At 38.6% G+C, this 21,944-nt stretch overlaps 1 long non-coding RNA gene across 4 annotated transcripts; it reads left to right on the top strand.

The window, feature by feature from the left end:
* Window positions 1–4,790: 4,790 nt before the first annotated feature.
* Window positions 4,791–20,556, top strand: LOC136838529 (uncharacterized). 4 transcript variants are annotated; one of them, XR_010853026.1, is made up of 4 exons: window positions 4,791–4,906; window positions 12,318–12,391; window positions 14,856–14,943; window positions 15,767–20,556. It is a non-coding gene; the product is annotated as an uncharacterized lncRNA (long non-coding RNA). The 4 variants fall into 4 exon arrangements; XR_010853027.1 differs by having other exon boundaries at window positions 14,856–15,926; window positions 17,164–20,556; XR_010853025.1 differs by having other exon boundaries at window positions 14,856–17,183; window positions 17,220–20,556.
* The last annotated feature ends 1,388 nt before the right edge of the window (window positions 20,557–21,944 follow it).

The following is a 21,944-nucleotide window of genomic DNA, read 5'->3' as shown; positions in this document are numbered from 1 at the left end:
CATGACAAGTTTGGGACAACATACTTATGATGGAATGGGATAGCACAAAAATTAAAATTGAGATGAATTTTTCATTATTTCTTGTCATCACGTTTGCGTAGTCTACTTTAAGAGTTTGCAATTTTATTTGCATGTTTTTCATAGCGACTTTACTTACTACAATTATTGCCTTCAACAAGCTGACATGACATTTCTTTTGCCGAGTTACCTTACTCAATATAGAATATAGAATAGAATATAGAAAGACCACCGGTATAGGTAGAAATGCCATGTTAATAAAGATAGAGGCATCAGTCGAGCACTTTTTCAGGCACATTTTAGCATCTTGTGAAAAGTTTTTGCCCCAGTAATGATGACAAAATGGAAGTCAGCCATGACTGTGTTGGCTTGACACCACCTTAATGAACAGGCATGACTTTGTCCTTGCTCTAACGTTAAAAAACGGTATGAATTGGTAAAAAGTTGTGCAAGAAGCTTGTTTGCAGAATATTGCAAAACGGTTTTGTCATTTGTTTCTAGGGCAAGAGCAGAAATGAATCAAAATAGAACTGCTCACGTGTAATTATTATGTATTATTAACGTTGCGCGACGTCAAAACGAACGCATGATAATGTGCAAGCCTTGTCAAAATATGACAAAATGGCCCATTTAGTTATGTTTAGAAAAGAATGAATTTTAAGGTTGAAGCAGGACTTGTACTGTACTTTACCTTACACCTTACAGACCTTACAGTACGTTCGGGTTGCCCCAGGTGTGAGGCACCTCTTCCAATCTTGGATGGTCTGGGATGCATCTTAGATATTTGTCGAGCTTATTCTTAAACACATCTACGTTCACTCCTGATATGTTCCTCAGATGAGCTGGTAATGCATTGAATAGACGCTGCATTATCGATGCTGGTGTGTGGTGGATTAATGTCCTGTGTGCTTTTCTTAGTTTTCCTGGTATAGTTTTGGGCACTATTAATCTACCTCTGCTTGCTCTTTCTGATATTTTTAGCTCCGTGATGTTTTCGGTAATTCCTTTTATCTGTTTCCATGCCTGTATTATCATGTAGAGTTCTCTTCTCCTTTTGAGACTATATAAATTTATGAATTGTAGTCTTTCCCGGTAGTCAAGGTCCTTAACTTCTATTTTAGCTGTAAAGGACCTTTGTACACTCTCTATTTGTGCAATATCCTTTTGGTAGTGTGGGTACCATATTATATTGCAATATTCAAGTGGACTACGTACATACGTTTTATAAAGCATAATCATGTGTTTGGCTTTTCTTGTTTTGAAGTGCTGGAACAACATTCCCATTTTTGCTTTGCATTTTGCCAATAGTATTGCTATTTGATCATTGCATAACATATTCCTATTCAACATCACACCTCGTTATTAGGTCCTCTATATTCATATAGCATTCCTTCTTTATCACCGTAATTTAATTATTCAAATTTATCAGAGTTAAATACCATCCTATTTACCTCTGCCCATTCATATACTTTGTTTAGGTCTCTTTGTAGCAAGTTCCTATCTTCATCACAAGTAATTTCTTTACTTATTCTTGTGTCATCGGTGAAACTTCTCACTACCGAGTCCTTAACATTACTGTCTATGTCTGCAATCATCATAACAAACAGCAATGCAGCTAATACCGTACCTTGTGGCACGCCGGATATTACCGCTTCATCCGAGTCATTTGACCATCTGTTTTCTGTTTTGCGAAAATTCTTTTATCCATCTTCCTACTTTGTCCACAATATTATGTTAAGCCTGCCGTAAACCAAATCTTTTTCTTTTATCCAGAATATATGCTTTCGGGTGGACTAAGGGCGAGGTTTGTACTTTTTGGGGGCAAAACCATGTTGCCATTTTTCATTCATTATATACCACACCACCCGGACCTGCCACAACAAAGATACCTGAACCAAGGACCAAGACAAGCCACGCTTATCACCACCTGGAGACAAGGGGGGCGGTTGCTGGCCGCTCTCTGGACTGCCACAGTTAGGACCAAGGCAAGACAAGTCGCTGCCGCCGACAGCTGGAGACACATGCAATGGCTGGGAAGGGCAAGACGAAACAAACTAGGGAATTAAGCAGTTGGGGACCACTGGTCGCTCTCTGGACCTGCCACACCACTGATAGGTAAGGACCAGGACAAGACACAATGGCCGGGAAGGGCCAACCAGCTGGAGACTCCGGACCTGCAATGGCTAGGGAAGAGCGAGCGACCAGCATGGTGGGGTGACCAGCAGTGGCCGCCAGCTCTACAGACCTGCCATACCACCGGTAGGACCAAGCCAAGACAAGCCGCTGCCGACAGCTGGAGACACACTCAACGGCCGGGAAGGGTGATTGACCAGCGGTTGGGGGGCTGTTGGCCGCTCTCTGGACCTGCCACACCACTGATAGGACCAAGACCACACGAGCCACTGCCGACACCTGGAGACACACGCAACGGCCGGGAAGGGCGAGTGATCAATGGCTGGGGGGCCGCTGGCTGCTCTCTGGACCTGCCACACCACCGATAGGACCAGGCCAAGACAAGCTGCCGCCACCTGGAAACGCATGCAATGCCCGGAAAGGGTGAGCGACCAGCGGTTGCTTGTGGCTGGCCGCTCTCGAGACCTGCCATACCGCCGATAGGACCAAGCTAAGACGAGCCACCACCGCAACATGGAGACATGCGCAATGGCTGGGAAGGGAGAGCGACCAGCGGTTGGGGGGCTGCTGGCCGCTGTCCGGACCTGACACACCACTGATAGGCCCAAGCCAAGACCAGCTGCCAACGACACCAGGAGACACACACAACATCAGGGAAGGGCAAGCGACCAGTGGTTGGGGGACCACTGGCCGCTCTCTGGACCTGCCACACCACCGATAGGACCAAGCCAAGACAAGCCGCTGCTGCCACCACCTGGAGAAACATGAAATGCCCGGGAAGGGCGAGCGGCCAGTAGTTGGGGGACTGCTGGCCGCTCTCTGGACCTGCCACACTACTGATAGGACAAAGCCAAGACGAGGCTCCGCCGCCAACACCTGGAGACACGCAACAGCTGGGAAGGGCGAGTGACCAGCGGTTGGGGGGCCGCTGGCCGCTCTCTGGACCTGCCACACCGCCGATTGGGCCAAGCCAAGACGAGCCGCCACCGACACCTTGAGACACACGCAACGGCCGGGAAGGGCGAGCGATCAGCTGTTGAGGGGCCGCTGGCTGCTCTCTGGACCTGCCACACCACTGATAGGACCAAGCTAAGACGAGCCGCCGCTATCACCACCTGGAAACACATGCAACGGCCGGGAAGGGTGAGCGACCAGCTGTTGGGGAACTGCTGGTCGCTCTCTGGACCTGCTACACCACCGATAGGACCAAGCCAAGACGAGCCGCCGCTGCCACCACCTGGAGACACACGCAATGGCCTGGAAGGGCGAACGACCAGCTGTTGAGGGGCTGCTGGGCGCTCTCCGGACCTGCCACACCACCGATAAGACCAAGCCAAGACGAACCACTGCCACCACCACTTGGAAACACACATAACGGCCGGGAAGGGTGAGCAACCAGTTGTTGGGGGACCACTGGCTGCTCTCTGGACCTGCCACACCACTGATAGGACCAAGCGAAGACGAGCCGCCGCCTCAACCTGGAGACACGCGCAATGGCCGGGAAGGGTGAGCGACCAGCGGTTGTGGGGTTGCTGGCCGCTCTCCGGACCTGCCACACCACCAATAGGACCAAGCCAAGAAGAGCCTAAGTAACAATGAAAGAAATGAGAAATTACACATGATATTGGCATTATATGATATATATATATATATCATATAATGCCGTTATCATGTGTAATTTCTCATTTCTTTCCTTGTTGCTTAGGCCTATCATTTTGATGCCTCTTATAAGTTAACTGAATATATAACCCCTATTTTTGTATTTCTTATTATCTAAGTCTCTAAAGAATTAAAATTAGCAAGAAGGTCAACATTAATTTAGTTATTGTTAAATGCCAGCAGTGAAGAAGACTGCCATGCTCATCAGTGGAGAATGTCTCCTACTCATCGCAAAAGATGACTCTTACAGAAATCATCGGCCACGGGATTATATTGTAACGCAAACCCTAACCTCTATTCTTTATGTTTCTCTGATATGAAGTGTTTCTTGGCAGGAATATGAAGAAATAATATCTTGGTCTCACGTAGCCTGTTACGAATGGTTTGAGCTGTTGTCCGAAAAGTTTTGAAGTATGATGCAAAACATTTTTGAGTGATTGTACATACCTACAAGGGTTAGTTAGTTGATTGGGGGAAATGGCTTTTGTTGTTTGACCTGACCACTATTTTAAACGTAGGCCTCAAGGGAGTTACAAATGCCGGATGTGTGTTCGTGGATTTATAGGGTCTCGACTGACCTCTCTCTCTCTCTCTCTCTCTCTCTCTCTCTCTCTCTCTCTCTCTCTCTCTCTCTCTCTCTCTCTCTCTCTCAGCAGATAAACACCTGTCAAAAATGATAGAGGTTCCTACTAATAGAGTCCCCCTTAAGACTCTCACAATAACGTTTTCTTTGGATGACGGACCACTCTGATCCTGAGTTTCTATCTTGTCTTCTCCCGACATTATTTTTCGTTAATCATTATTAATCTGTGTCGACTTTTTTCATTATGATAACGTGTTGAGTATCACTTTTCGCTCGAATCCTAGAAGGATCAACTTTCCTAGATAAATAAGGCAAAAGAATACGGATCCAGCGATTATAAACGCCTTGCCCAGAGTCTTCAAGGCAGAGAGAACCATGGTTCTTTCTGGTACCTACTGTCGAGTTCCCAGTTCCTATTGGAACCGTAGTTAGTAACTCTTGCTGAATACGTTTCTCTGTGTTTACCCTGTTATTACTTGGTATAATTAACGTTTCTTCATCATTATATTGATTGTAAGTATTGTTAAGGTTTATTAGAAGTTCATTAAACTATATATGTGGTGGATTGAAGCTATATATGAACGTAATCTTGAAAAAATAGTCGTGCAAAGCGCATCCTCTTAATGGTGAGTTCCCTACTTTGATCAGGCTAAGTATGTTGAAGACCGGAACTAATGAACATGTGCATTATATTCGGGTAGCGTAGACTGCTCTGTAGTCGAAGGCTCGCAGGCACAGGTGTGAGCGTATTGTGGTCTCAAGTCTGTCCTACTAATACCTTAAGTGTAACATAAGATCCAGAAGGAGGGGAAGATTATAGGCCAGGCAATGGAGGTTTGCCTGTACAGTCTTAGCCTGTGCAGTCTTGACATTTGTTGGTCCAGAAGGGAGTGTAAAAGTGGGCAGCATATTAGGATAGTGATAAATTTTGAGTGTATGATATCCACAAATGGGAGATTTGGTTTGAATATACTAGAATGGCAGATAGGTGCTGTTTAGAGAAGAAACAAACACTGTAAATAGGCCATCATAGTTTTATAATATTTGGTAAAACTTTACTTTAGTTGCGCGGCCTGATTCCCGATAGCTGCTGGCCTGGACAGGTTATGGCCTTTTTGGATGGGTCCAGGGGTGTTGAAGCCCCCTTGGGGCCAGGTCGCCCCCTTGGGGCCAGGTCAGGGTGCATCACCCTAAGTTAGGTTAGGTAGGTAAGATCTGGTTAGGTCAGGACCTAGCACCATAGGAAAGGTTATGTATATTTATGTATGAGGAACCTGTCCCGGTTGACGACTGGCGGGAATCAGGCCACGCAAGTAAAGTAAAGTTGGTAATTCTATATATTAGCTCCACGCCTGTTTTTACCTTTTCAGTTGGTTTTTTCTACACTTTTAGGGGCTCTGATACTGGTGGTGCATCTGTTTGTTGTCGGCCAAATGGAATGTCCCTTCGCCATGTTTAGTACTGGCCCGGGGGAGAGGGTTGAGTACCCTTAAGTTAACAAGTTATTGCACTTGCCGGACGGGATACAGACGTACCCGTGCTCTGTCTTGTGAAGATCGCGTATGGAAACCCCTTGTTGGATGGACTTCAGGGGTTAATTACAGGTTAATTACACTCGAGCGCCAAAAATTACAGGTAAATTCAAAATTACCTACCAAAAAACTGTATAAAAAATTAAGTTAGAAGGCAGTCGCCGCCGCGGAGCTACTATATAGTTCTACTGTAAAGTTTGACCAAAGATTTATTTGGAGAGTAAAACTAAAAAAACCTGCCAGTTTGATTGCCATTGAATTTTGATCTAGGCTCTTCCAGGAATGGAAATGGTATTTCTAAGCAAGAGCTTGGATATTGATTTTTCCTATACTTTTAGTGTTGCTGATAAAGGAGGTGGTGGTGTTTTTGCTGGTCAATTATTATTAACCCCATATCTACCCAACATGGTTGGGGACTCTTTAGGAATGAGGGTTTTTGGAAATGGGAGAAAGACTGGACTGCCATGTTGTTGTTATGGAATGGTTCTGTACATGTGCAAGTCATCAGGGAGCCATATGTTTAAGAAGGGATTGGCTAAGGATACCTATTATGAAAGGAACTATACTAACCTAATGTATCCTAACATTACCTAACCTAGCATTCTGTGTTACTTAGTCGGGGGCAGAGCCCTTGGTGAAGGAAACTCTGCTTTTTACCAAAAGCTCCCCTATAACACTACGCATGAGCGATAGCATTCCAGGATGGCCAGCGTACAACTTCTGAGGTTGATTACAGGTTAATTACAACCGACCGACAAAAAATAATGGTAAATTCTTAGGATAATAAGCAACCAAAATACTATAGGAAAAATCGGTTTCCAAGCAATACCTGATGCAGAGCTCTTGCTTAGTTCAACCATGGTATAAAGCACTGAAAGTAACATCTGGTCTGCCTATCTACAAGCAAAAATACATGACCTGTCAGTGTGCCACAAAAATGTAAGTAAATGTGATCTACCATTATCACGATACCTATTTATCCTTTTGCAGTCACAAGCAGTGAAACACAGTGACCACCATTTCAAATGGTGCAGTCATGATCAGTGTCAAAATATGAGGGCTTGCATGGGAGATCTCTATTCTTCTTAAAAGTTTTGAACAGTCCTGTTCCCCGAGAGATCTTAAGCCTCCTAATTGGGATTTGACCCTGGTACTTGGCAGTCTCACTCATGCTCCATATGAACCCTTATGGGGTTCATCAGACAGAAATTTAAACCTCAAAACAGTCTTCTTACTGGCCTTGGCTTCATCAGAGAGAGTAGATGAACTTTATGGACTCTTTTAATGTTAGACACATGAGGGGTTGGGGGAACATAGCCTTTGAATTTGTCCTGTAATTCATAGCTAAGACTCAAAATCCCTTGGTTCACGATGACAGATTTGAGTCTTTGTCGATTCCTTCCTTTGGAGATTTTGTTGGTAACAACCCAGATGAATTACTTTTATGCCTGTTGGGGTACTGCGTAGCTATCTAAAAAGAACTCAACATCTCAGACCTGAATGTCGAAGACTTTTTGTTAGCACAGGCCGGAGCAAGAAAGAAGTGTCCAAGAACACCATCTCCTTTTGGCTACATGAAGTGATTAGACAAGCATACAGTACCTCTTCACATATAGATGCTGTGACATGCCTCACCTAACTTTGTATATATATTATAAAATACATTCATTAATGTAATCTATATAATACTGTAATATTTTTAGTAGGCCATCTACTTTGTTTGGTATTGCGCTCTTCAGTCCTTGTTTTCTCTGAGTGCACCATCTACTTGACATCTTGCGCTGGTTTTTCTCTGTAATGTTTACCTCTTGTATTTTACTTGTTTTGGAGGAGTATATTTTTAGACAAGCAGAACAGTTGTCATCTGATTTTCACTGATTTATATGTATTTTACTTGTGTACTAAAAGGAGTTATTTATTTTGTATTATTAATGTGATAGAATGGCAAGTTATTGATTTGTTTCTTTTCATAAGTTAATTAATTTTGTTTGTACTATCATACGTTGTTTAAATTGTTAAAAACTTAAAATTATATTGTTTAAAGTGACTTCTTGAGTTTTTGTTGGTCTTTATGAACAAAGAGCAAGGTGTTGGTGATTATAGAATAAGCGAAGTGAAGTGCTGAAACCATAATTTTGTTAGTGGCTTTTTTTTTTAATTTGTCCTCTTAATGAGAAAATGAAATAGCAAAGAACCTAAATAACATCCTGCTCCACGCCACTTGGAAGCATTGTTTCTCAAAGAGGTAACAAATTTGGGGGCCTGTCCGGGATGGTTTAAGTGCATTTTCGTTTATTAGTAATTATTTTAAGTGATTTTCGATTTTCATTATTTTCATTTAAGTTCATTAGCACCATCTGAAAGGTTATCTAGTTATGTACACAAGTAAGGTGAGAAATTTTAGTTCTGTTTGTCATTATAATGTAAAGAAAATATACTCCTCCTCATTCATTCTTTCGGTATCTGTAATATGGGAAAGCTAATAACTTAGTGTTAATCAGCAGGGTTCTGTCACTTCCTGTTTTCACCATTTTCGAACCATAAATGGTATTTCGTGTCATAGCATCGTTTAGGGAACATTTTATTGTTAATCCGGGCATCTGCTGGTGTACCATCTTACTCTTTGTCTCAAGATCCTTTAATTTATTTAGGGTATTCCCTTCGCTTTGTTTATTTTCATTGCAGTGTAGCTATCTATAGGTATCCTTGATCTCAAGATCTAATCTTCAATTAATATTTTGTCACAGGTTGTTTTGACATATTATTATTGTTTCTATTGTGGATTTTATGAGTATTATCTCACCTCATTAAAGCGTTTGAGATATTTTTTTGCTATAAGATTTAGAGTAAATGTGTTTTTCTGTGTATTAAATTATCTCTAGTTATTATTCTTTGTGGTCGTTATTTCATCCAGTGAATGTTAAATAATGCTTAGATATTTATTTACTTAGACTATTCTATTTGACTCTTTGAATCGTTCTTGAAATGTTAGTTTATGTAAATATGAAATAAGAGGCTAACATACGTGTATCACCTTTGAGTTTTGATATGCTGATCTGTTAAATTTTTAGTGTGAGGAGAATTTGTAATCTCAAAATGGTTTGTTTCCAGTTTGATTTAAAATTGATATTTGGTTCTTAAGTTCTAACTACTAATTACTAAGATGTCTTTCAATCTTGACACATTTTTCTAATCCTAAAGAGGAGCTGCTGACATTGATTTTGCCAAAAAGCAGGAACTTTATCTGTGGCCCAGAGATGTAAGGAGGTGGAGTCATCCTGGTCAAGGCTCGTCTCATCAATGACATACTAGAGTTCATGGTTGAAGGGTTTTAGTTGAAGACGTTTGAAGATGTGGGAAGAAAGACGAGACTGCCGGAGTGATTGTTGTTATGGAAAACTGGTTCTGCAAAAGAAATTTGCAATTCATAACCCCATTTGAGCCTCTTTTTTACACTGTAAGGAATTGGCCTTTGTAATACCTGCAACTTTCCAGAAAGTGATGGCTGAAGTCATCCTAGACATGAAAATGTATTTGTCATTTAGATGATTTTGATTGTTGCTAGTACTCCTGGGAAGAACATCTACAAACGCTAGAAGAGCTAAACTCTGAACATCTTTGACCATCAATTTGGCCAAAACATTCGGGAAGGCCAAAGTGGTATATTTGGGGCATTCCAGGATGGTCAGGTCTCTCCCAAGGAGGCTAACATTGAAAGTGTTAATTCCAGCTCCATCAAAAAAAGCAATTAAAACTTTCTTAGGAATGGTCTCCTACTATTCTAGACCAAAAACTTTCAGTAAAACAGCTCCATTATATAATTTAACTTCAACAAAGGTTTCTTTCAATTGGACAAAGGAGCATAAACATATTTTTCAACAGCTAAAACTTATGCTAATATCCAATCCCATTTTAAAGGCAAACCAGATTTTGACAAAGGAACCTACGTCAAGTCGACGCCAGCAAAATGTTATGGAGCTAATTGATGCATCTACCAACTATGCTCAAGATACCTCCACCTCTACACCATCTTTTCCAGTCACATTAGGGATTTTTCAAAGGTGCCCAGACCCATTGGGCAACTGTGGAGAAAGAGCTGTTTCTATCATCTCTGCTCTAATGCACTTCAACCATACTTGAAGGGCTTGTATACATGACCATAAATCGCTATTATTCTGGATAGAGCACGTCTGAAGAAGTCAAACTTTCCCGTTGGAGATCTTGTTATCTCAATTCAACCTACATCTTCAATCCATTGAACCATAATCTCATCGCAGACTCTATCTCGTCTACCTCCACCCACTATGAACCCATGTTATGGGGTTCACCAGCAGTGGGCCTCTCAAAACAGTCTTCTTACTGGCCTTGGCTTCATCATATATATTAGAAAATACATTAATGAATGTATTTTATAATATTATACACATTAGGGGTTGGGGATGTCACAGTTAAAGAATTTGTCTAGAGATAATAGTTAATACACAGAAAAACACATTTACTCTAAATCTTATAGCAAAAAATATCTTTGTCGATTCTTTAATGAGGTGAGATTTTGTTGGTAAAAACCACAATAGAAACTTTAATAATATGTCAAAACAACTAGCTATCTGACAAAAATTAACTCAGATTCAGATCTTGAGATCTGAGGATATTTGATAGCTACACTGCAATGAAAATAAACAAAGTGGAAGCTACAGAATAACTAAACCATCTAAAGGATCTTGAGACGATCCAAGAGTAATTAGTACACTAGCAGATACGGATTAACAATAAAATGTTCGTCGGAACGATAGCTATGACAATGCCAATACAGTGCATGCAAAAGCCCATGATTTTTAGGGGCTTTGGTCCCTCCATTGCTTTCAGAAAGAACTTGTTGGTTCATAGGATATGAAGGCTGGTACTTGGCTTCGCCAAACCACCTTCACATCCTTCTATCTGCAGGTCGTTGTCCATAGGTCCTTGGACACTTTTTCCATGGGTTTGGTGGTGGCTGCTCAACAAGTTGTAGCTCATCCAGTACCCCTAGCAGGACAGTTTGAATCTTACCAAAGATGATGTTCATGAAGGTGAGCGTGGATGGGATGACTGGTCCTCTTCTTTTCTCTTTCTTTTTCTCCTCTACTGGCGGGCAGCGGAGAAATGTGAACCATCATTTGCTGGAACAGGTTAGATACAGGTGAGTAAGCATCCATTCTGCTTGGCATATATGATTGTTCTTACACAATACAAATTCCATAGTAGAAAGTCCCTTCCTCTCTCTTACAAGGGGAGAGATGAACTGGCAACAGAACAGGTTTGGTAGCTAATGTGAGTTCTGTTGTCTTCAACAATTACAGGTTCTTTTCCTTCATCTAAGACACAATGTTGACAGGAGTTCCATTGTCTCATAGCCCAGGTGTCTGGCTAATTGGGTAACCTTCACTTAACAGATCAGAGGTATACAACTCCTTCCTATGCCCTAACCATTGACCTGGAAGTGAGACCAGGTGAACCAAACCACCAGTCGTTTCTGAAGTTTACTTTCTTCCCTCCAAAAGTAAGTCTCCCCTTACGTAAAGTCCGAGGGTTTGTCCTGCATATGAACAAATGACAAATTTTAAATCAGTTTGTTTTTTTCATAACTAATGTACATGGCCCACCTCAAGCCACCCCTCATACAGTTACCTGGGCTGGAAGAAAGCTGATATGTCACAGCATACATGGGGTGAAGCCAGGTTGGGCTCCGCCCACCTCCTACCCCATTGGCTGTCACCCGCTGCCACCAAAACCTTAGGGTATTAATAACCGGACTCCAGTTGCACTAGAGAAATCCCCCTTATGTTAAGACCTCAGGTTTGTTAGTTATGAAAATACAAATTGATTTAAAATTTGTTATTTTTATGTGCAGGTGCACTGTACTCAATTTAGAATCGGGACAATATTCTTTGACTACCATTAATGTTCAAGACAGGAGTAGATAACCTCTAGACTACCTTTGATGTTTAGGGGAATATTGTCTTATTGTTGAAGTGGGACGGTGGGTCGTAAATTAGATGTTTGGGAAAGTATTTGGAAGGTCTTACACTTATGAAATGTGGTAGATTAGACACAATTTTCACAAAGTTTGTTCTGTTGAAATTTTAGTATTTTCTTTGTAACTAGAGGTAATAGATTTGAACACTAATTATTTGTTCTTTATTGCTGATATAGTTGCCCAGAAAGTATAACAGCCAAATGTTTTAAATCTGGTTTTTAATATAGCTTTTTTTTTTTTAGTGGTGTTATATTGTGCCAAAAGTAAAAGATTTTGTTAATTCTGTAGCCTCCAAATATGTAAAACATTTAGGAAACATATTGCAAATACCTGTGATCTTTTGTAATCAATACTAAAGAACCATATTTTATTTCAGATTGAGAACTGAATTTGAAATAAAACTTCTTGAAAGTACCCTGTGATGGAAAGGTTACATGCATGATATTGAAGGTAAGGCTTCTTGTAAAATATTAATCTTATGATATATAAAGTTAGGGTATTTAGAAAAACACTGTAATGGTTATAGTTTGAAGAGTTTGTTTAGCAGTATAATTTTCAACAGAGTTATGAACTAGGCCCTATATTAATGTTTGTATAGTCAGTTTTCAAAAAATTGCTTTGGGTTTAATTACATACTCAATTGATTACTTTGACCTTTTAGAATATTAAGGAATTGAATTGGCATTATTAGGACGTAATAAGACTATTTCATTTGTTCCAGTTTAGTTACATATTTGGTAGAATTCTTGGAACTTGAAATAGGAATGGCTTTTAGGCATTACAGTATGATGTAATGAGACAGTTTTTTCCATTGCTCTGATTTAAGAAATTAGAGATTACAAACATTAGCTGGCATAACTCAGAAGAATCTTACTTTAAATCTTTTACTTCCTAGACTCTTAGATTCTTGTTGCAGGTTGTGTACATCAGAGATGAACTACCTGTTGTTATACATGCATTACTGTACTAGGATCTGTGCAATTGCACTGAAGTTGCCATTTTATTCTCACATTTTCTACTTCATTTTGCTCTTACTGTCATGTTATGAATCCATTGTGGCATCAGATGTAATTGCATTACCTAATGGTCATGATTCATGTCAGACAGTGGCCACAATTAATGTCTAACTCTTAGATAAGAATCCCATCCATAGTATCAGAGAAAAGCCTATCTAGAGTTCAGGTTTTTTTCCAGAAACATATCATCTCTACAGTCATTGAACCTGCCTGAGATTATTAGTTGTATAATAATAATAGTAGTGAGGTCTTAGTTTTCATGTAAACGTCACTTTATTTTTATAAATATATTTGAAATACCCCCCCATAGTTTTATATGTTAGTAAATTATTTTCATGTTTTCAGAGTTAAGTTGCAAGCTGTAAATATAGAATGTTCTAAATTAGGTTCTTATGAAGATATATGTTGAATTTGACTCCTGAATCTCTATTTTGGCACAGAACAATCTTGGATTCAGGTTAGTACCAATGAAAAAAATAGGCATGTAGGAATACTCACTGTTTAAAGCTTATTGATGGGTGAGAGAGACTGAATAATAACCAGAATGATGTTAATGATGACCAGAGAAGTTAGATTGATGGAATTGAAGTTAATACATTGACTTAGGACATTCAAGCATAGGATTTGCAAAAACGGGTTGTCAAGAATTTTTTCTGGACAATACAAGGTTACTCACCAAATCTTGTTCAGGTAGAAGATGATCAAGATGATCAAGTTGTTCAAGTAGAAGATGATAGACTGAATTTGAACCCAGTTTCTCTAAACTGTTAAAAAGGTGTGGCATCATTTTGTGTTCCTCAGACTAAAGCATTTTGCCCACTTGCTTAAACTAGAGGTTTTTATACAACTTGAGCCTACACCAGTTATGCAGACTACCTTACTCAAAACCAAATGTATGGGGGGGGGGCAGGGGCTGAGCAAGAAATTATTTAATTAACATAAAGTGAGGCTTCTGTAGGAAAAGTATATGTAAGTACTGTATGATACTCTGAGTTGGGTTTAATGAAAAGTAAGAATTATGTATGTTTTTACTTTGAGGACAGGGGACTGGTAAGAAGCAAAATACCTGTAATTGAAACTTGAAATTATTTGTTTATGTACTATGTACATAAATTTCATTTGCTTGTAGGATAGTCATTATAAGAAAGAAAGTACATTATGCTAAAGCAACCTTTATTAAAAAAAAAAGATACTGTGGTAAAGTATCCCTTTATAATAAAGATAGTCTTATAAAGTATGAATGCATTTTTTAGATAGGAAAATAAATCTCTGAATCCTGGTTGAAGCTCTGTTTGATTGAAATTTTACCCAGTTTTTGGGATACTGTTCAAAGTTTTAACAAGGTTATAAGCTGGCCCAAGGATTAGTAATTAATTTCTGTGTACCATAAATATTTTCCTCCTAGTGGGCTGGGCTTGGTTTTTGAGGGAATCAACCATCAGGTCCTCAGCAAGTCTTATAAGGTTACTAGCCCCCATGTCTTTTCCACCCTGTTTGCCACCCACCACAGTTGACTAACTATTTGGTACCCAATTGACTACTTAGGTCAGTTGGGTTTCAGTGGATTTCTCAAGAAACAATCACAGTAGTTTCTTCCCTGTTGGATCAAACTTTGGTCTTCATCTGTTGAGGTGAGGTCATTAACCATTCATGCCAATCAGTGATTTTTGCATTGTAGACAGAAGTCCTGTAATATTAACAGTTAAATTTCAGAGATATCCTTGATAAAACACAACAGATTCATACAGTGACAAAAAATCCCAGATATGCCTCTCTTAGTGACAGAGACCCGTGTATCGGGTACTTCAAGCCCATTTGCAGCTAATTATGTATTTCCTTTTTTTGATACCCTGTAATTTTCCATTGATTCTGCTAAAATTTTTTGCTTGTCCCTTTAGGTGATCTGCAGCCTGAGAGTTCTTGAAGGATGTAATCTGGCTTCTGAAGAAAATAAACCACAATATCTGTGTAGCACTCTTTAACAAAGTTAAGTGTTTGGTGAAATCTTTCCAAAAAGTGGCATAGAAATAGTTTTACAGATAGAGCCAAAAGTACAGAACTTATAATAATTCAGTATAAAGTTAGGGATTGGGGTCAAGGACAGAATGGAAATAGGGAACTTGAAGTTCCTGGTGAATGCAACCAGTAGCTTTAGAATAATCTTTTAAAGAAAGCTAGCTGAATAAGTTAACCAGTTGTTACAAGAAAAAATGAGTGTAATAAGTACAAATTTTGTATTTTCCTAACTTATACATAAAATAAATAGTTCAGGAATTTTCAAGTAATGCCATTTTCCTAATACTGTAATTAGGGTTAGTTATAATGCATTTAAAATAGTTTGGCAATTGGTAAGTACAGTGAGAAAGAAGGCTGCTGTGAAAATAAACTTTTTTTAAAATCATTCAGCCAATCAGGAAGTACCTGGAGAATTTAAGACTGATCTGAGTGGGGTGGGGCATTGCTGATGTAAATAAATGCAAACAGATTTGAGAATGGTAAATTATAGGATGATAGCATGACTCAAATGATAATAATAATAATAATTCCTAAAGGTATTTTTCATTTTGCTGATTGACATTGAAATTAAGAAGGTCCTGCTAGATTTCAGCGAAATAAACATTGCGATCAAAAGCTATGTTCAACATTGAACTAAAAATACAAGTCCCATCTAAGCCCCTGTTAGTAATAGGGGCTCAGATGAAAGATTTGTGTGGCTTGCGTATAGCTGTTGGTGCCCTTCTTATGATGCCGTTGTGTAGGCATAAATGTTTTAAAGTTTGTGATGTAATTAAATTTTTATCTTTTTCAGAAACTGTACAGTTGGCAAGTGGAGTACTGTATTAAACATCCAGTGGAATGTCACAAGTTTCTGCCTTAGCAGATATTCTTCAGTTCCATTTTGTTTATCAAATGTATAATTTGTTAATGTGGTAATTTCTAATAATAGTCAAATTTCAGTAAAATATTAGGTAGGTAAACATGAAAAGATACATAGTTTTTACTTTAGTATATTGTCATTTTACTCCAATTTCATATGAGTTTAATTAATCAAAAGGTAGTTCAGTTATTTTAAAACAGTTATTATAATGTATAGTATCCTCAGTGTAATATCAGTGATCAGTTGGATTAGAATTTAATAAGATACATAGTTTACTAAATGTTTTAGTTTAACATCATCTGTTTATTGGCTCTGTATATTTCAAGATACATAATTCATTATCTAATTATCCTATTAGAGTAATATCTAAACTGTCAGTCGGCACTGTTCGATCAGAATACTGTACATTTTTTCTTAAAATTCGTCTAGGCGCATACTGACCGCAAGGTTTAGATATTGGGTTGAGTAATCCAGTATGCTTAAACATAACTACCCTATTATCTGGAATCTGACAGTTTCATGTTTCAAGACAGTTTTGTACAATTTTTAAATGGTTAGATACTGGGTTAGTTTTGGTATGTCATACCAGAAGGTTCATTGTACACTGTTTCTACCCTGTAGTCAGTAATCCAGCAATTATGTAGAAACAGTGATTTTTGTTCAGGCTTATGCCAGATTAATTGGAGGTAATTCTGACAATGAATAGTTTTCATGAAGTTCACACTAGCATTTAATTCACTGGTGGTGAAGATTAGGCTTTATTTATGTTATATAGAAATTTCCTTACAGTAGCTAGAGACGGTTTAGTGAAGTAGAACCTGCGAACCATTTCCCTTTTAGGACATGTAATATTTATAGCAAAATTATGTGTGATGGCAGTTTTTCATATTATGGGTCTTACAGATATTGATGAACTAGTCAAAGTTTCCCCTATATTCGCTGTAACTTTTATCATTAGTTTTTGCAAGGATTCAAGTTGTAAGTTTAGAAATTAATGCTTTTTAATAGCTGCTACATCTCATTATTTTAATATTATGTAAACAGAGGTATGGTTTAATTCAGGAAGAAAATCACAGATCAAATTAGTTACAAGTATACAGCCCAGGGTAGGAAATGTTTAAAAATGCCATATTGAAATATTTCAGATTTTTTGACCAAAGCAGAATGTATCATAGTCTTTGATTAAATAATAGTGCCTTTGTACAAGTGGTTGCCATGGTAATAATGCATCTTGCTAAACTGAACATGAACCATTTCAAAATGAATCTGTAAGTAGTACTGAGTATCTTGTCTGAACATTTTCTTCATGGTATCTCTGCATATTTCAGGACACTGCTGGTATGTGAAGGTTCCAAATTTGAGAGATATGCTGTGGTATGTGAAGGTTCCAAATTTGAGAGATATTATTTTGATGAGATTTTGATATTGTTGACAGTGTTATTTTAGGTATATTAATTAGTAATTTCACTTAAATTGAAAGTGCCACTCTAAGAGTACAGTATAGTAGTTTTCTATATTTGATCAGAGTTTAAGGTACATACATAGATTAAAATTACAAGGGGTACTTAGACTTTCATTGTTAATGAGGGATAAAACTCAAATTCAATATTTGTACTGAATATCCAAATGGTTCCAGTGCTAGGTCATCAGACCAAACTTTCTTATATCAGTTAATCAGATTCAGTATGCTGCTTAAGGGGATGTTGATATTATATTAATAATTCAGTAAATGCATATCTGAGAAGATTTTGTAATCCGTAATATTTCAGTGATGTATACTTTCTTGAAGGTTTAAAATCATCTTGAGACCTAGCCATTCTCAATCACTCTTACACTTAATATTTTCCTGGCATTTGTTGTGAAAGGGGAGTTCATTTTTTAAGGCACTTGTACATATAAGGATAATTGCTCTTTAATTAACTTTCATGAAGTTGTTTTATGAGATGACGAAGTTGCATGTATCTACTAGTAAGGTTCTCATGAAGGTTTTGATTTTCATGAAAGTTGGAAATTGCAATTAGATTTTAGTTCATGAAATTGTGAAGAGACTAAAGGAAATGGATGGAAAGCAAAGGGGAGATATTTAGCTGTCGGGTTTGCTGTAGGTAAACTTAGTCATGAAGCATGACTTGGCTTTAAGCCATATGAATAGCCATACAAAGTACTAGTAATTCCAGGAGACCAGTAAATTTTGAAGTAAAAATAGTGAATTGTTTGTACAGAAAATAATATCATTGCCTTTTATGTTTGAGTATTCCATATTGCAAGCTAAAGCAGTTGCAGTAAATTTGCAATGAGGTTCCGTAGCTATTGATAAAGGGGGTGAGTGGATGAATACCCTCACTCATCTACCATCACCAAACACATTTTCTTGGCTGCAGTCAGGTGAGGACATCTTGCTTCACTCCTGCTGATTGCAGTACTGAGTAGGAACTTGTGTTTTTGAGTGTTTTGTGTACTTTATCATGGAAAACAGGGTAATGGAGGTAGGAAGGGGCAGGACCAAGAGTATGTGGCCTTACATATCCTATGTGTAGGTAGGTCCCCGCTGTTACTGTTACTACTTTGTAGGGGTGGGATCTGCAGTTGTCAGGAAGATTTCCTTAACCCCTCCTCTCTACCCAGGACCTCAAAGTGGAGCTCAGTGCTATTGAGCTCCAGTAGTGGTCATCCTTCCCTTGGTAAATAATGCTGCAGTGTCAACCAAAGCTGCTGCGACTGTAGAGGAGAGTAAGACACGAGCTAGGGGCATTGAGAAGTTCCTCCTCTTTCTCCCCTCCTATTTTATCCTTTTACTTTACCTCCATTCCTTCTTCCTTTCTTCATTCTTGCTGTCCACTTTCTCTAACTATTACTTAACAAAACAGTCTGGTTCTCTCCCAGTTTTACCTTTAGCTCCATGTACTGCATTTCATTTATTTTCAAGGTCTCTCCATCTTGCTGTCCAACTACTCCAACTCCCTGTTTTTACTTTCTTTAGTGCTGATTGGCTGAAGTTGCCCCAGTGCTTGACTTTTTATTATAAATTCCATGTTTCCAATCTGATCCCAAAGAAGGGGTATTGCCCTCAGTGAATGTCATGTGGTGCACTGTAAGCATTACTATTAGGGTATTATCTTTGTTCCTGTGGCCCCTGACTGCACCCAATTTTCAGCCTTTTACTGTACCTCCATTCACACCATTCCCACTTCCTTCCTTCAGTCTTGCTGTCCAACCTTGTTACTACTTTCTTGTGTAGCTGTGGGGTTTTCTCCCAGTTCCATCTTTAGATCCTTATATTTCATCTCCATTATTTCCTGGATTTCTCCATCTTGCTGTCCAACCTCACCAACTCCTGTTTTCATTATCTTAGGAGCTGAAGGGCCAAAAGTGTCCCAGTGCTAGTCTTGGCATTCTCAGTGTTGTATATCATCATCATATTAGGAGGAGCAACACAAGTAATTTTGACTTTGTAGGATAGGTCAATCTCATTTGACCCATGGCTATTTGATGTGGCTTACATGGTCCAGTCCCTGTTTGTATATACTGTAGGGTAATACTGATATGCAGCATTTTTTGTGAATTTCCAAAATATGAATGAAAATGAATGTCAAAATTTGGAAACAAATCAGTTGAGCTTTTGTAGATTCTCTATTTTCAGTTTACCCAGTTGTTAGGTTTTGAAGGAGCTGTAGCTTGCTAAGTGAAATTGGATTTTGTCATCAATGAAGACTGATCTTTCAGGCAAGCACTATGAGAGTTAAGTAAATTAGCCCAGTGGTCAAGATAAGCTACTGAATGATAATAAGTCTCAGATGCTGAAGGAAACTACTTGGTGATGGCAGATGAGAGGCTTTCCCTTACTCACCCCCTTAACCACAGTTAACTACCTTGTTTCCAGGTTTCAACAGCTGATTCCAGCTGACATTGAGGAATTCCTTTGCATAAAAGGCTCTGGTTTGTTTACAAAGGAAAAAATGCAAATTACTTTATAAATTATATTTAATGGGAGAGTTTTTCTGGTGTTAGGAATAAAATCATCTCAGTTCAAAGTTTGTAGTTGAATTTTGTTTATGAAATATAATGAATTTGGCTTCATGTAAATGGCTTGAGAAATTCCCTTCTGTCCATTCAGTTTCTTAGGTCTCATTACTCTTAGAACTAGTGGTGCTATAGTGTCTTGACATAAAAATTTTTTTGTGTAAGTTAAGATGTAACTCGTTCTTTTTGTGGAAGTTTTGAAGTGTGTCATATATTTTCTGTTGAATTTGAGTAATTGAATCAAATGTCTTTTAGCTCTGAAACTAAAACTTTTAACTTAATTTAGGTAATGAGGTAAGATTGTTACCAAATTGTATACTATTGATTTTATTGTACAAGGACTTCTGTATTTCAGCTTATTGCTCAGTTCTTATGGTCTGCTGTCATCTTGTTGGACAACTAGGGCCATTTTTGGTTGGTTCATGGCATGACCAAAGAAAGCCTAATTATGGGTAAAATAAAAATAATGGGACTAATTCAGCAAGTTTGTGATTAGATCTAATGTCTCCTTGAGTTTGGTACACCATTACCCCTTATGATCTAGGTTTGAGAAATTTGGAGCTTGGGACTCAGTGCTGTAAAAATTTTTCTCATTGGCTAGAGTTTGCAGAAATCTGAATAGCATTAAGTTTTTGCAGTGTTGTTAGCTATAGAAGTAGGATAAAATATTTTTGTAAATTGATAAAAATTATTTAGAAATTGTTTATCTCTCTCTCTCTATCTGTCTCTCTCTCTATCTCTCTCTCTCTCTCTCTCTCTCTCTCTGTGCTTATCTTTGTTTCTCTCACACTCTCTGTCTTGTTTTCCCTCATGCTCTCTCTCTCTCTCTCTCTCTCTCTCTCTCTCTCTCTCTCTCTCTCTCTCTCTCTCTCTCTCTCTCTCTCTCTCAGCCCCACACACAATGCTTTAATGATGTTGTCTTTCTCGCTGAAGCACTCCTGTACACTCCACTTTACTCTGAAGCATTGTACATCATTAACACACTGAAGCATCCTATTTTAAATTGCTGAAGTAGCCCTGTGCACTTTATGCATTGCAGAAGTCTTTTCGTGCAGTTTTGAATCATCATTTTACACTGTACATTGCAGGAGACACCCTATGCACTGTACGGGCTTTGGAAATCGCTACCCACTTGGTACGCCTTCCTGGAGGATCTTGCTGGAGCCTTGTGTATATTACATGCTCTGCTGAAACTCCCTTTACTCACTGTATGCTATCAAGGTGCTTTTTATGTTCATCCCCACAATAGGACTGAGTATCCTCCTCTTAACATTTTCACTCTTGACCTCCCCTTTGATATCTTTGGCTGCTCAGTTGTTCCATGATCACGGATTTAGATCTTAGGTTGTCAGGATTGAAAGTGCAGTAAAATAATAATTATAAAATTATTTGTGTTTGTCATCAATTAGTGAGTTTCTTCTTAGTCTTTGAGAAGAGAGGCTGAAATTTAAATCTGGTAGTTTAAAGAAAACTATGAATTATTGCTTCACATAATTATTGCTTATTATAAAGTAATTTGAAGTACAGAAGTCCTTATATACATATACTGTATTACTGTATACATTTTGTAGATAGCAATTTAAAATAAAGAACTCCTGGGAGTCAACAGTGCAGTGCCCCAAGGAGGGAGTGTCCTCAGCAGGAGGTAACCAGTCAGCTTCGAAACCAGTTCAAAAAGTTCTAAGCTGAAAGTTGATTGCCTAGAAGTGAAAAGGCTCTACATACTACCCTTGTACTTTTCCAGATGGCTGTCCATTTTCTTTGTCACTAAAAATTGCTGACCTTTTCAAATGTAAGATAATATGTACAGGAAGTCCAAGGGGGTGTTGGGGATTAAGGTTGCCACTAAGATAAGCATTGGCTTACATCCTCTCTTATGACTGTACTTGTACATAAGCAAATACTTCCTTGACATGTGGTGTCTAGTGATTTCCAAGTTGTTAGTCAATGTATAGTTCACTTTCTAGCAGACAATTCTTACCTTAGGGTCTGTTGATTAACTTTTAAGTATTTGTGGATATTTGCTTTGTCTTCATAGATCTTTATATTAAAGATTGGCTTCTTTTCATGATGGTGAATTGACTAAAAT

The sequence above is a fragment of the Macrobrachium rosenbergii genome, chromosome 5 (genome assembly GCF_040412425.1).
Source record: "Macrobrachium rosenbergii isolate ZJJX-2024 chromosome 5, ASM4041242v1, whole genome shotgun sequence".
In the NCBI taxonomy this organism is placed as follows: domain Eukaryota; kingdom Metazoa; phylum Arthropoda; class Malacostraca; order Decapoda; family Palaemonidae; genus Macrobrachium; species Macrobrachium rosenbergii.
The sequence above is the reverse complement of the archived record's forward strand: the minus strand, read 5'-3'. Positions and strand labels throughout refer to the sequence as shown.